The sequence below is a fragment of the Sarcophilus harrisii genome, chromosome 4, assembly GCF_902635505.1.
Source record: "Sarcophilus harrisii chromosome 4, mSarHar1.11, whole genome shotgun sequence".
Classification (NCBI taxonomy): Eukaryota; Metazoa; Chordata; class Mammalia; order Dasyuromorphia; family Dasyuridae; genus Sarcophilus; species Sarcophilus harrisii.
This window is the reverse complement of record NC_045429.1, coordinates 19,596,396-19,612,419: the sequence shown is the minus strand read 5'-3', so window position 1 is coordinate 19,612,419 and position 16,024 is coordinate 19,596,396. Positions and strand designations below refer to the sequence as shown.

Here is a 16,024-nt window from a genome sequence, read left to right as displayed (position 1 = left end):
AATGTCTAAATTGACCCTATTCTTGTCTGGATAATCTTCCTTCCTTCCTTCCTTCCTTCCTTCCTTCCTTCCTTCCTTCCTTCTTTCCTTCCTTCCTTCCTTCTTTCCTTCCTTCCTTCCTTCTTTCCTTCCTTCCCTTTCCCTCTCTCCCCCTTTGTTTTAAGGATCTGATTTCATCACAGGGAGCTCATTTATCATTGTACATTATCATCTTTCTTTCCTCTTTCCTTCATTCCTTTTTTTTTCTTTGTTTTACATCAAAAATCTATGATTTCAGAGATTTTATAGAGAACTCATTCACCAATGCACTTTATAATCTTCATCTTATTTTCTTTCTTCCTTCCTTCTTTTTTCTTTCTTTCTTTCTTTTTTTTACATTAAGAATCCATGATTTTATCAGACGGAACTCATTCACCAAAGTACTTTATAATCTTTTCTTTCCTTCCTTCCTCCTTCCTCCCTCCCTCCCTCCTTCCCTCCCTCCCTTCCTTCCTTCCTTCCTTCCATCCTTCCTTCCCTCCTTCTTTCCTTCCTTTCTTCCTTCCTTCCTTCTTTCCTTCTTTCTTTTCTTCCTTCCTTGCTTTCTTTCTTCTTTCCTTCCATTATCTTTAATACTACAGATTATTATTCAAAATACTTCTAATTTCTTTTACTTTAAAGTGTACAAAGCATGCTGCTGACAAAGTCCCTCTCTAGCTTTTGTCCCTGAGATATTCTCTTAACATCACGAGGATACAAGTACAGCATGGAGTGTTTATTGGAAATCTCTCTCTCCTGTTCTCCCCACATTACCTGTACTAGCCGGTCACATTGCCACAAGCCTTGTTGTTTACAGCTAAGTCCCTGAAAAATGTTATTTGGGTTGGGTTGCCATTAATTTTTACAAGGAGTATCTCTTATATTAAGACAACTAGGTGGCGCAGTAGGATAGGATAGGTCTGGAGTCAGGAAGACCTGAGTTCAAATGTGATCTCAGACACTTACTAGGTATATGACCCTGGAGAAATCTCTTAATCCCGCTTGTCTTAGTTTCTTCATCTATAAGCTGAAGAAGGAAATGGCAAACTCCTCCAGTGTCTTTGTGCAAAAACACCTCAAACAGGGTCATAAAGAGTCAGACATGAGTGATCAACAACAAATCCCTCATAGCTAGTCTTTGTGGACAAAAATATTGTGGAAAAGAGGAGATCTGGTTCTGTGATACCCCTGGTATGGGGAGTTTCCAATGTAGAAACTCCATTTCATGAAAAGTAGTATTTATTTTGCATATGTTTGCACATTTTGCAGAGCCTTGAAGGCATGAGAAGTCTCCTAGCCTTTCCAGCTTCCAAGGGCCGGTGTCCTAAACTACTTGTGCCATATAAACTTAGCCATATAAGGAGCCTCCCCCATAGAGCCCAGGGAATATTCCACTTCTGTAATGTTTACCAGGGCTGTTCCAGCACATGGACAAGGACTGAGCCTGTGATCCCAGGGGTCCTGCCAGATGAGGAACTTCTTTCTTCTGAAACTTAAAGAATTTTGGGGAGTCACCTGCGGCGCTGAGGGGTGAAGTGACTTGGCCAAGATCACACAGCCAATGAGTATCAGAGGTGGGAACTGAGCCCTTCGGGAAGCTATCTACTATGCTTCTCACCCCTCATACAGCAGGTGTTTAATAAATGCTTGCTACCTGATGGATCCAGGATGGCAAGATATAGAGAAATCCGGGCGGCTCCACACTCCTGCCCAGAACCCAGTTCTGTCTGGTTTCTGTGCCTTCTGGATTGTGAGAAATCCTCAGTATCAGGGAGTCCCTTGGGAACCATGGGAAGAAAAGGCAGGGATTTAATGAGGCTCTCCCAGTGAATGGAAGCTCAAATAAACAAATGCCTTATTTGGCAGCTTCACCTGCTGATTTCCCTGCAAAGATACAGGCATTATTTACTCTCCTCCTCCAAGTGGCATTTCATTATCTTCAAAGTTAACCACGTAGAAGTGAAGAATTGTGTCCAAACAGCTGTAAACGGTGAGTTGAACAGTAGTTCAGCAGTTATAATAATGATAACTTACATATCTACAGCCCTTCGTGGCTTAAAAAACACTTTGCATAATAATAACTCACATTTCTATGGGATTTTGTTTTCCAAAGTGCTTTTCTTGCAATAACTCTTCTCATCACTTTACAGATGAAGAAACTGAGTCTCAGAGAGAAAAAGCAATTTACAAGCTAAGTGATCATGGGTAAGAATCAGAGTCTCATTTAAACTTGGGTTTTCCAACCCTAAAACGATCTTCATCAATAATACTTTTTTGGGTCAGCTAGTTGGTGTAATGGATGGAGCAGCAGCCCTGAAGTCAGGAGAACTTGAGTTAAAATCTGGCTTCTTGCACTTAACACTTCTTGGGCTGTGTGACCCTGGGCAAGTCACTTAACCCCAATTGCCTCAGCAAAAACAAAAACAAAAACAAAAACAAAAACAAAAACAAAAAACAAACAACAAACAATAAAAAAAAAAAAAAAAAAAAAAAAAAAAAAAAAAAAAAAAAAAAACTTTCTTAAGGAGAAAGGCAGCTGATGACCCAGGGGGACAGAGTACTTGATTGAGAGGCAAGAAGACCTGAATTCAAATCTGTATTCAAACACTTATTTGGCTGTGTGACCTGGGACACATCATTTAATCTCTAAAACAGAGTTTATCTCATTTTCTTTATCTGTAAAATGGTAGTACTAATATCTACTCCCATGGTTGTTGTGAGGATTAAGGGACAGAATAATTGTAAAGCACTTGATGTAGTACCTGTCTCATAGTAAGAGCTATATAAAATTTATTATTATTATTGTTATTAATCTCTACTATTAGTCCCCTTTCTTCCAAACTATCTGTCATTCATTTTATGTAGTATACATGTATGCAGACTCATAAATATGTGTGTATATAGTATATATGTGCAAATGTATAATTATGGATACATTAATTTATATATACACACGTATATGAGTTTATATATTTATACATGTAATATGTGTATATTTGACCATGTGTGAATTTGTATGTGTGTATATATATATATATACACACTATTCAATTCACCATTTACATGCAGCCATTTGGGTACAATTCTCCACTTTTATCTGATTAACTTTGAAGATAATGAGATGCCATTGAAGGCAAAGAATAAATAATATCTGCATGTTCTCAGGCAAACCAGTGGCTGAAATTCTCAAGACATTTGTTTATTTGAGATTTCATTCACTGCAACACAACGTACATATATACATTTTATACACACATATATATGTGTATATATATATATATATATATGTATATACGTATGTGTACACACACACACACACACACACAGAACAGCTTGTTCCCCCCTCCTTAAAATGTATGTTCTAGAATTGCACGTGTTGAACCTATATTGGATTATTTGCTGTCTAGGAGAGGGGGGAGGGAGGAAAAGAGAGAGAGAGAGAGATGAAATACAAGTTTTCCCAAGGGTCAGTGTTGAAAACTATCTGCATGTATTTTGAAAAATAAAAAGCTACTATAAAACTTTTTTTAAAAATTATAAATTAAAATTTTATTTAAATTTATTTAAAAATTTTATTTTATTTAAATTTTAATTAAATTAATTAAATTTTATTAATTGATTGATTAAATTAAATTTTATTTAAAAAATTTTAAAAGAAAAGAAAAAATGTGAATCATAATGGAGACAACACATAAACGATTCTATACAAAGCAGATCTAAGGGGAGGATAAACTAGAAATAATATCAAAGGGAAAGCACTGATATTGATCAATCGACTGACCAATAACATGGTCACCATACCCCAAAGCTAGGATTCCCAAGCTCCAACAGAAAGAAAGACCTTGGGAGCAAAAGCCACGAGTTAAAGTCCCAGCGGCTACTTCCTGTCTACGTACCTTTGGGTAAGATATCAATTCTAGACACTATTTTTGGCACCAATTGCCTCATTCAGAAATTGTCTATTCAGAGGATCTCTAGTTGAGATTGTGTCTTCCTCATATGTAAAATGAGGTTGTACTCCCAAAGGACCTCTAGCTGACATCCTTTCCACTTTTCAATCCCATCTTCTAAATTCTCCCTTGACTCAGGATATTTTCCAGCCTCACACGTGGTCCCTCGCTTGATCCTTTCGATCATTTAAATATACAAATTCTGACACGCCCATTCTACAGATGAGTCTCAGAGAGTAAAGCAATTTGGCTGAGGTCACAAAGCAGACCCAGGCCAAGAAGCCAGGCATTCAACCTCCTAAGCTGGATATTTTCTGACCCAGTGGGCTCTCTCTGACAACCCTGACAGCCCCGTCCCCATGTAAGAACATGAACATGAACGGAGCTCTGCTAGACAGCTTTCCCAATGTGTCCATAGTGAATGGATCATTCTCCAGCTCAAGCTAGTTTGACAATGTCAGACTTTTCTTTCCCAACATGGCTTTTCTGGTCTTTTCTAATCTTGGGCACATCCTTCCAAATGAGGAGAGGACGCTAGGCGGCATCTAATTGATGTCCTATTTCCTTTGAGCAGCCTTAACTCAAACCGGTCTTATTCCCAATGTAGAATTTGATCACCCTCATTTTTTAAAAGGAAGCCCATCTCATCATCCTTTATGTCCATCATCATTTGCCAGTGAAGATGGAGTCTCATCTCAATTATTATAGTATGTGAAGCATACATCCTTCTGATTTCCTTCATAAAAGGAACATGCTACCCCCCCATGAACCCATCCAATTCCCACAATTATGACCCTGATGGAGTGTATATGCACCAGTGGTAATGATCACCCAGGTTCCTTCATGAAGAAAGATGGTGTCTTTAAACCATGCTCTGAAAGTCATTGTGCTTAGCATTTAGTTCCCCTTTCCCTTCTCTAGCCTGGGGAAAAAATCTATCTGGAGTGAACTGCCACAATCACATCCCTCCCCTTGGCCCCCAGGGTCATGTGCCTGCAAATGGGGTGGCTAAGACTAGAAGGACAGAAGTCTACAGTGAGAGAGTAAGGACACTCCGTGAGAGAGAATGGAGAACAGAGACGTTTATGAATGAATGATTTCTTGAATGTGCTTCTTCCATAATGTCCGACTCTTTGAAATCCCATAGACCACAGCACCCCACATTCAAGCCTCCATTACCTCTCAAAACCTGTCCAAATTCATGTGGACTGTTTCCACATCACCATCTGCGTCTCATTCTCTACCCTCCTTTTGCCTTTAATCTTTCCCATCAAAAGGGTCTTTTTCTAAGAATTACTGACTGAATGAATGAAAATCTGCATAACTTAAACATTTTCTATGATTAAAATTGTGCTAAGTGCTGAGATACAAATAGACAAACATAATTCCTTATATTCTAAAAGGAAAAGATGTTTTCTCAGGGAGCTTGCAGGGGTAGTTACGAGCAGTCAGCCAGTCTTCAAACTCCCAAGGACAAAATATCCAAGAGAAAGAGGACCCTGAGATTCTCTCATAGGATCTGAAATAATACCATGTGTTTTATAAAGTTGAATAACCATTAAATATATATATATATAAATGGTTATTATATATATATATATATATATATATATATATATATATATATAGTGTTTTATGGTTTACAAAACTCTTTACATGCTATATATCATTTGACCCCCTCAATGACCCCGGATTGAAGGTACCATCAATGCCCTTATCAGAGGAAACCAAATCCATGCTTTGCTCAAGATCACCCAGGGAGGATTCAAACACAGGACTTCCTGACTTCCAATTCCATGCCTTCCTGGGTATCTAGGTATCTTCTCAATGTCTAGCACGGAGCTTATATCCTCAGAGTAGGTTTTGTTGCTTAACCAGTTGATTTCCAGATGACCTTAGGGGAAGCAAAGTACTTTCTCACAATCTCGTTAAGCAGATGAGTATTATCATCATCTCATCCCATATACTGGCCATGATGATAGTCTTTGTTTCTAAGCAGTTTAGAGTCTAGTTGGAGAGCTAAGATTACAACATGAAGACTTAAACAAGAATTTGAATGTAGCGTTCAAGGAAAAAAAAATACTAACGATTCCCAAATCCATCACTCTTTCTAGTATGTCACACAGCTTCTCTTTCCAGCTGTATGACCTTGGATAAGCTACTTAACTCTCCTGAACCACAATTTCCTCTTTTTTTCAAAATCAGGTTAACTTAAAACTCCTAATTTCCAGGGTGGTTTTGGGCCAACATATAAAATGCATAGAAATAATCCAAATAATATATTATATATTAATGTATATAAATATAATTTCACACATATTTTCTTACACCTAAATGAAAGAAGCAGTTTGTGAATCTGAGATTTTGTCTCTTATTTTTACTTATTTATTTATTTTGGTGAGAGCAACAACTTGTGAATCCCTTGAACAAGTCAATGGGAAGAAACCCTTAGTACCTTTTAAAAAGGAGAAGAAATCCTTGTGATGTGTAGTGTAGATTCTTTTAAGCTGAAAAGTGGGAAAAATGTGTGTTTCCAAAAGTTTCTCTCTTCACTTAAAGATACACACACACACACACACACACACACACACACACACACCACACACACTTTTTTTTCAAACGTTTCTATTTAAAGTTTTCAGTTCTAAATTCTATCCTTCGCTCCCTTTTTCCTCTCCACCCTCCTCGAGACAGTAAGCAATCAGATATAGATTACATATGTGCAATCATGTAAAACATTTCCATATTAGTCATTTTGTTTGAGGAGACTCAAATGAAAGGAATATAATGAAAGAAAAAAAGTAGAAAATAGAATATGACCATTCACTGGAAGGTCAAACACTGAAGTTGAAACTCAAATACTTTGGCCACATAATGAGAAAACGGAATCCACTGGAAAAGACCATGGCATTGGTAAAGACTGAAGGCAAAAGAAGAAAAAAAAATAGTAAAGGTTGAGATGGAAAGATTGTGTCATAAAAACAACGTACATGAGCTTGGAAAGACTTTGGGAAATAGTGGAGGAGAGAAGGGCCTGATAAACTGTGGTCCATGGGGTCACAAAGAGCTAGATATGAGTATAAAGAACAAAACAGTTTATATACCTTAAAAAGCCATACAATTGTCAGCTGTTGGTATTATCAATTTATTCAGTTTAAGTACTGCTTAATAAATTATTATTAAACAAATATTTCTCTATTATTGCTGTGGTTTAATCAATTTTTCTTGAAGTCTAAAGTGTGCCCACCATTGTGTTGTGTACATGGGCACCTAATTTCTCAGTTGGTATTGCAATTGTTTCCTCATTGTGCTCTCTGCCTCTAGCCTTTCTCCATGACATGCCATCTTCCACAGAGCTGATCAAGTCATTTCCCCAAAAAACTCTTCTGGTCAAGTTTCTCCCTTTACCCAGAAGCTCCACTGGCTCCTTTTTCCTTTAAGAGGAAATACAATGAATGTTCTCCACCTCCAGAGAGAACTGACAAAGTCTGAGTGCAAATAGAAGTACATTTTTATATTCATTTTCTTTGCTTTTCTTGCTTTTTTTGTTTGCAACACGGCTAATATGGAGATATGTTTTGCATGACTTCACACATATAATTGAGATCACATAACTTGACTTCTCAAAGCGTCTGAGAGGACCTGGAGGAAGGGAGAGAATCTGGAACTCACTTTAAAAAAATGAATGTTAAAAATAAAAATAATAAAATAAATAAATAATAAGTTAAAATATATATAAACTACAAACTTTTCTTCTTGGTCTTTAGAGCCTTTCACAATCTAGATCCAATGCAGTAAGCCTTTCCAGGCTTACCAAGCATTACTATAGTTCATGCATGCTTTGTTCCAAGTAAACTGGTCTCTTTTCTCTTTTCCTTTTCCTTCTCTCTCTCCTCTGCCTAGGTTATTCCCCATTCTTGAAATGAATTCCCACTTAACCTTCCCCTCTTAGAATCCCCAGCACTTATCAAGGTTCAACTCATATATAGACTCCTAGGCAAGGTCTGGTCTGCTTCTCTCAGTAGTTTCCACTCCTCCATGCAAAATTAATACAATATATTGGATTACTTTTCATCTAAGGGAGTAGAGAAAAGGGTGAGAGGAAAATTTGGAACACAACGTTTTGCAAGGGTGGATGCTGAAAACTATCTATGCATTTTTTTGAAAATAAAAAAAAACTTTAATAAAAAACAAAATTAGCATATATTTTATATTTCCTTTTCTAGGTATATATTGTCTTTCACCATTACAAGAATGTAAACTGGGGCAGCTAGATGGTGCAGTGGATAGAGCACCAATCCTGAAGTCAGGAGGACCTGAGTTCAAATCTGATCTCAGACACTTAACACTTCATGGTTATGGGGTGCTGGGCAAGTCACTTAATCCAAATTGCCTCAGCAAAAAAAAAAAAAAAAAAAAAAAGAAGAAGAATATAAACTACTTGAAGATAAAGTTTATTTCTTTTTTGGCCTCTGCATCCCAACATCTAATACATATCAGGCACTCAAAAATAATTGTTGAATTAATGAGTGACCAGATACTTGATAATTATGTGTCTGATAAAAAATCCTGGACTTAAATGGACTGATGCATAGTGAAATGAACAGAACCAGGAGAATATTGTACACAGTAAAAGTAATATTGTTCAATGAAGAATTGTAAATGACTTAGTTATTCTCAGCAATACAATGATCCAAGACAATCCCAATGGACTAATGATGAATCTCCAGAGAAAGAGCTGATATTATTTGGATAAGTTTGAAGCATGCTATTTTTAATTTTCTTTTTTTTTCTTTTATTTGAGTCTTCTTCCACAAAATGATGAACATGGAAATGTTTTACATGATTGCACATGAATAATTTATATCTGATTGCTTACTATTTCAGGGTGGGGAAGGCAGGTAAGAATGGGAAGGATAGAATTTGGAACCCAAAATTTTAAGTAAAAATGTTTTCAAAAGAAAAAAATAAATATCCAAAAAATGAAATTAGAAACTTTTGGAAACACACACTTTTCCCACCTTTCAGAGGAACAGAATCTACATTGCATAGCATAAGGATTTCTTCTCCTTTTTAAAAAATATCAAAGGTTTCTTTCCACTGATTTGTCAGAGAGATTCACAAGTTATCACTCTCACTGAAAAATAAAAACTCAAAATAAAAATCTCTGATTCACTAAAGCTGCTCCTTTCACTTCGGTACAAGAAAATGTTTGTGAAATATTTAGCATCTCTCAGCCTGATTCCTAATGGACACGTCTGAGACTATTTGGCCACTTCTTTTTACCCAAAGTCTCACCAGAGGGCTAAACAGAACACCATTGGCCTAATTGATTTGAGTGAACTCAATCCCCATTTAAAAATAGACTCTGTAGGTCAGCAAGGGCCTGACTAATAATCAGTAACATCAATTCTCAGCATGTGAGCGTGGAGGGTGTTCCACAGTGACCATCTTTCTCAAAAGCCTCCAAGTTCTTTCTAGATACTTTCTCATTAATCCCTTCACCTCTCCAGTTAGACAGAGAGAGGTTACTTGGTGTCAGTGCCATAAGGGACCTAAAGCCTCGGGCCTAAACAATCTCACCTTCCTTTCCCCACACACCTGTGATTTTCTTTCAGGGCTGGAGGAAAGCCGCCCTTATCAGAATGCTCGACCCGGGACAAGAGCAGAGCCCAGAAAGTTCCTTAACAAGTCCCAGTCCGGAGATTCTCATTCTCTCGACTTCAGCCGTGATTGCGGGCTCGGTAAGTCACTGTGAGATACGGCAGCTGCAGATGTGGGAGCAATCAAACCGCATTAAGAAAGAGAAAGGAGAAGGACCAGGGAAGGGATAGTGACTCTGCCCCGGTCAGACCTCATCTGAAGAATTGTGTTCGGTTCTGGGTATCACATATTAGGGAGGATATCGATTAATCTGGAGAGTGTGCTGAGGAAGCTAACAGGGTTCATGAAATATGGTAACTTAGTAAAGGAAGAGGAGAAAAGCAAAGAGCTGTGTGACAGTCCCCTCCAAGTACACGAAGAGCTCTGTTTGGTCCCAGGGGAATAAATTGGAGCGATGAGTAAAGTTGGCGAAGGGGCAGAATTCTTGGTAACTAGGAAGCACTAACAAGAACTTGCTGATGGATTGAAGGGAAAACGATTTCCTGCTAATGAGAGTTAGCTCAACAGAGTATGGGCCCCTTAGGAAGGCTAGAGGCTCCCCAAGACTAGAAGTCTTCCAAGGGTGGATAATCACTTGTCAGGTATAATGGAGAGAGGTTTTGTATACATGTGAGTTAGACCAGATGATTTCTGGAGTTCCTTCTAAGGACGATTTTGAGATTTTCACTGTAAAACTGTTTATTACACCTGCTTCCTATTGTGACTGAACTGGACCGTGGCTTCAAGTCATCTTACCAACTAAACTAAACTTCTGATGAATGAAGCAAGGAAATAAGTGAAAGAGGGGTCTGTATCTGAAATCTGTATCTGAAATCGCCAGGATTGATTTGTAGCAGAGAAGGGAGAGTATGGAGCAGGAGTCACCAGATCTATAAGCAATATAGAAGAAATGATGTAGCATGAAGGAAGTTCAAAGATTAAAAGGGGTGTGTGGGGAGGGAGGTTTGGAATCACATCTCTTTCCATTTTGAAGAAAGTTCCCAGGCTAGCCCTGTTTTCATTCCTCTCTGGACTCCACTCTTGACCTATTGGAATTTCTCCACCAAAATGCCCATTAGAATAATAAAGACTTATTGCCTCCTCTGGACCTCAAAGTACCAACTCTGACATCAAAGAACTGAGGTACAGATCTAGATGTGGCCGCTCACCTCTATGACCTTTAGAAAATTAACTCCCCAAAAGGAAGGGTTTGATCCACATGACTCTTCTATGATCCATATAGCATCTAGGACTATAAGATTAGATGAACTTTGCGTTCCCTTCAAGATCAAAATCTGAATCCTGGACAGGATGCCTGAAATGCTAAGATCAAAGAAAAACACATTTTTGTAGCCTTCCATCAGTCACCAGATCTGCCAGAGGGGACACAGCATGTGATCCCCCCTAAGGTAGCTTTCCAGGGGGGTAGGTGGGAAGATGAGTGGTAGAAGAATGTGCTTCATGAGTTCTCTTGGAAAGGTCATTTACCATCAATGCTCTCTGCTCACCCATGGAGGTCAGAAAGAATAATGTTGATCTCAGGAGCTAAGTAAGGTCTGTTGCTATAGGGAAAGGCAAGTATCTATAGCAACCAGGATGAGGTATAAAAGGAAAGATAGCTCGGTAAATGGAAAATGATATAAGATACCAGGAGGTATAAAGTACCGATAGAAATTGGCAAATGGAAGAAATAGCATGGTGGTATCGGTGAGAGGCCCTGAGATCAGGGAATCCAAGGACAAGACAAAGAAAGTGGGGATCTTTTGCCCAAAGGAAAGAAAACACAATGAGTTTGAGTAAGCCATCTCCAAGGATCTGAGGGGCTGGGGAATGGAAGAAGGATTGAGGGTGGACACAATGGAGGTAAGTTATAGAGGGGCAGATTTAGACTTGAAGAGGAGGAAAATCGAACTCAAACCTCCCAACAACTAGAAATTTTCAAAGGAGTTGTCTCCATCAGGATGGCACTGGCTGACTTTAAGTGGAGACTGAATGACTGCCAATAAAGCACTTTCTTACAAACTCCCTGGAAGACAATGCAGGTTCCATGTCAGAGTTGAAGAAGCCGCAGTGCAAAGGGCAAGGAACTGCTCGGGCTCACCCAGCTAGCAAGTGCCAGAGACAGGATGTGAACTCAGCTCTAAGACATGACATCACTCATCAATAGCAACAAATTCTCTCATGAGCAATAGGTATTGCAGATTTAAAAGGCAAAAGGAGTCCCTGAAAGTGAGCTCCAGCATAAGGAGGGAGTCAGAATGGGAAAGCAACAGTATCCTCACCTTCATGATGGCCAGGTGGCTTAAGGGTTAGTCTTCCCATTACTAGAGGTCTTCCAGAGATGGATAATCACTTGTCAGGTGTGTTAGAGAGAGTTTCTGTTTACATATGGGCTAGAGCAGGTAATTTCTGGAGTTCCTTCTAATGAAAATTCTGAGATTATCACTGTAAAACTGTTTATTACACCTGCTTTCTATTGTGACTCAACTGGACCACACGTTCAAGTCATCTTACCAACTAAACTAAACTTTAGATGAATGAATCAATGAATGAATGAATGAGTGAAATATGTAAAAGAGGAGTCTATATCTAAAATCTGTATCTGAAATCTACAGAACCAATTTGTGGCAGAAAAGAGAGAATATGGAGAAAGGATCACCCGATCTATGGCACTATTGAATAAATGATGTAGGATAAAGTTCAAAAATTAAAAGGGTGGGTGAGAAAGGATTCTCTTCCAATTTTTAATATTCTGTGTCACATCTCCTAACATGGCTCATTCTAAATTCCCTTCCAGCTCAGATGAGCTATGCTTCACTCTGACTCTCTAAAACACTCTCCATAACAAGCTAGGTTAAAATAACTGAGGAGCCCGGTGATTCAGAAAGGGGCAGCCCGCAACCCAAAGCAGTCTTTCACAATGAAAATTCAATGCAAGCTTTAAACCCCCAATGCCATTTAATTTTAAATGGTCAATATGATGAGACATGACCTCCAGTTCCCCTGACTTCTTCTCCTTCATTATTTGTTCTTCACATCCGGAATAACAACAAAAAACCAGCTGGAAAGAAACATGTTGCCTCTAATAGTGACAAAAGAAATAGATTCCCCACACCAGAAAGCCCTCCGTATTATTCCTCCGGGGGAGTCACGCCTGTGTCAAAGCTTGAGAAAAGCACTTTCACATGCTTTCCAACTGGGCTACAATTCCTCCAAGGCCCAATTTTCTTGCTTATTGAAATGCTGTCCCCTCCTCTCCTGCTTCCAATAGAAACCACGCTTTCTTAGACGGAGCATGCAATGTGCATGCTAAAGGACATGGCACTTTGGGAGTCTTTCACCACACTGGGAAAGGCAGCCAGGGTCCAGATCCAATTCCACAAAATTTGGGATCGTCAAATGAATTCCTGGCAAGCACTTCCCAGAGGCTAGAAAGGCAGACTCCTAGGAAATAGGACTGAGGCAAGTCAGGGAGGGCCTCAATTTCCCTCTCTGTAAAGTAAGATGTTTGGGAGACGTAATGTCTACTGAAGAGGTTAGAATTGACTTTAAAATTTAAATTAAGAATAATTTAGGTTCTGGGTCTCTCCCTTCTGTGTTCTAACATTCTCTGTCTTAAGGTCTCTCTTGGGGTTTATATCCTCTCCTCTAAGATCCCTTTCCATTCTGACACTTCATGTTCTAAGTACGTTTTCAGCGTTAATACTCAATGTTCTGGGGTCCCTCCAAGATCTGACATCTATTACATGACCCCGTAAAGGATGATAATGGTGCTGTGGATAAAGTGCTGGACCTGGACTCAGACAGAATCATCCTCCTGAGTTCAAAGCTGATCTCAGACATGTACTGGCTGTGTGATCCTATGTAAGTCATTTACCCTTTTGCCTCAGTTTCCTCATCTATAAAATGAGTTGGAGAAGGAAATGACCAATCCTCTCAGTATCTCCATCAAGAAATCCTAAATGCTAAATGGGGATCATGAAGAGTTGGACACAACTGAAAAAAAAAGATTAAACAACACCTACATTATTCTACTTACAGAGTATTTAGAAAGCAAAGGATCTCCCCTAAGTCTTGCTGTACCTTAAAGCCACTCATTGTATGACAAGTGCTTCTATCCTTGGCAAAGGAGAAGCTGAACTAAATCACTGCCTACTATTTTTATTAGGTGCTCTAGCATTCTATATTCTAAGGTTATTCTTTTTTGTTATTAAAAATCTATTTTTACATGTAAAATCATCTTAAACATATCTCCACATTAGGTATATTGTAAAAAAGGAATAAGAACAAAAGGGAAAATGCTGAGGGGAAAAAGCAAACAAAAAACAAATTAAAAAAGTGAAAACAGTCTGCTTTGGGCTGCACAGAGACTCCTTGGTTCTTTCTCTGGATATAGATGGCATTGTCTAAGATCACTCTTAAGATCAAAGAGTCACTTATAAACGCTGATGATCCTAAATTCTATGGTCTAATATTCTATGTTCTGTGGCACTTTCTAATATTCTATATTCCAAGTCTGCTTTGAGCTACATACAGACTCTGGTTCTTTCTCTGGATATAGATGGCATTTCCATAGGATCACTCTTTAAATCAAAGAGTCACTTACAAATACTGACAATCCTAAATTCTAGTCTAATATTCTATGTTCTGTGGTACTTCCCAATCTCTGTTGCCTTTCCAATACTCTATGTTCCACAACTGTTTTAAGCTGCGTCCAGACTCTTTGGTTCTTTATCTGGATTAAATGGAATTTTCCTAAGATCACTCTTAAGATCAGAGTCGCTTGCAAATGCTGACGATCCTAAATCTTATGATCTAATATTCTAAGTTCTGTGGTGCTTTCCAATCTGTGTTTGCTTTCTAATATCCTATGTTCCAAGATATCTCTTAGATCTCACAGTTTATGTTCTAAGGCCTTTTTTTGAGCAATATTTTAAGGCTTCTTCCAGCTCTGTTCTAAGGTACCTCCAAGCTCTTACATCCCATGTTCCTGCTCTGATATTCTGCTCCTGTAAATTTAACTCCAAAAGTAGCTGATTTCTCCAGGGAAAATACCTGATAATTCAAGCTCTCAAATCAAACAAAACCCAACAACCAGGGAAATTAATTTCAAGCGTTCTCCCACTAGACGATGACAAGAAACAAAAGTTAAGCTACGTACCTAGGGAAGCCGACAAAGTCTTTAACAGCCTTCAAAGCCTGGGCACCTCTCACAAAGGGGGAGAGGCCTTAGAGAAGGAAGGACAAAGTACACAGCTGGGATCATAATTATGTCTGGAATGTGTACCCTCCTTCCCATCAGCCTCTCAGAGCTGCCAGCTGGCTCCAGAGAACAACTCAGGTGCTACCTCCTACATGAGATCTTTCTGTAATCTCTTCTGGCGCCTGTGTGTTCTTTCTCCTCTGTCCCTTTCCTCCCCCTTTCCTTTCCCCTTTCTTCCTTCTCTCCCTGTTCCTCAAGGCACGTGAGGGAGAGGCACAACTCAGTGTCACAAGCATTCATTAAGCCCCCACTCTTTGTCCTGGGATATTGTAGCTGTAGCTGGGTATTCCAATGGATACAGAGCAGAGCTTGGATTCAGAAGTCCAGCCCCAGACACTTACACTGGGATAAGTCACTTAATCCAATTTGCCTCAGTTTCCTTATCTGTAAAATGAGAATAAGGGAGCCTATTTTCCAAGGTTTGTTGTGTGGATCAAGTAAATGCCATATACATGCTGTTGTTGTTGCTCAACACTATCAACTACAAAGTCAAATCCCTGAAATCTTTGAAGGAACCAACTTGTTCTGTAGGGAAGGCAGTGAACGACATGCTGGTATGATGGAAAAAAGATTGGATTTCAAGTATAAGATCATCTATCAAGATCTGTTGACATTCCCACTTGAATAGACAGTGTCACCTTGCCTAGGTCATTCCCTTCGGATGAGTTCATAGGTCAAAATGAAGATAATTGTGTCTATTGTTAATTTAAGAGCTAATAAAGTCAGTAGAAGGAATCTCAGCCAATATTCTCAATTTATAGGTAGGAAACTGGAAGCTCCAAGTAGCTCTCCCTTCTGCCTTTCCACCAAAAGTAGTTTGAAGTTATATGGGATATATTTTGATTACAGTCTCCATATTATTTCAACTGATAGAATGCAACCTTTCTGAGGGCAAGGGACTATTTCATCTTGATCTACAAATTCTCAGCACCAAAAATTGTACTAGATGCATCAAAAGCATAAATCAATAGATAAATCAGTAAAATACCTGTTGATACAGCAAAACTACCACAACCACCAAAATTGGTTCAACTCAACACTACCACTGACCTCATCACCACGATGCTCCTCCCCTTGGCCACCATTCCCTTGAATTTGTTAGATTTGTTAGAATGTCAGAATCTTGATTTGTTAGAATGTCAGAATCCTG

At 38.8% G+C, this 16,024-nt stretch overlaps 1 protein-coding gene across 7 annotated transcripts in view; it reads right to left on the bottom strand.

The window, feature by feature from the left end:
- DAB1 (DAB adaptor protein 1) overlaps positions 1–16,024 on the bottom strand; it is a 701,566-nt gene that overhangs the window by 294,426 nt on the left and 391,116 nt on the right. For 2 of the 7 annotated variants that reach the window (XM_031969030.1, XM_031969035.1), the window contains exon 1: positions 11,894–12,051. The exons of 2 other annotated variants lie outside the window; for them this stretch is intronic. The gene's annotated coding sequence lies outside the window, so the exon portion shown is untranslated. Of the gene's footprint in view, positions 1–11,893; positions 12,052–16,024 lie in introns of those variants that run through there. 3 more of the 7 variants (XM_031969036.1, XM_031969038.1, XM_031969033.1) reach the window with 2 other exon arrangements.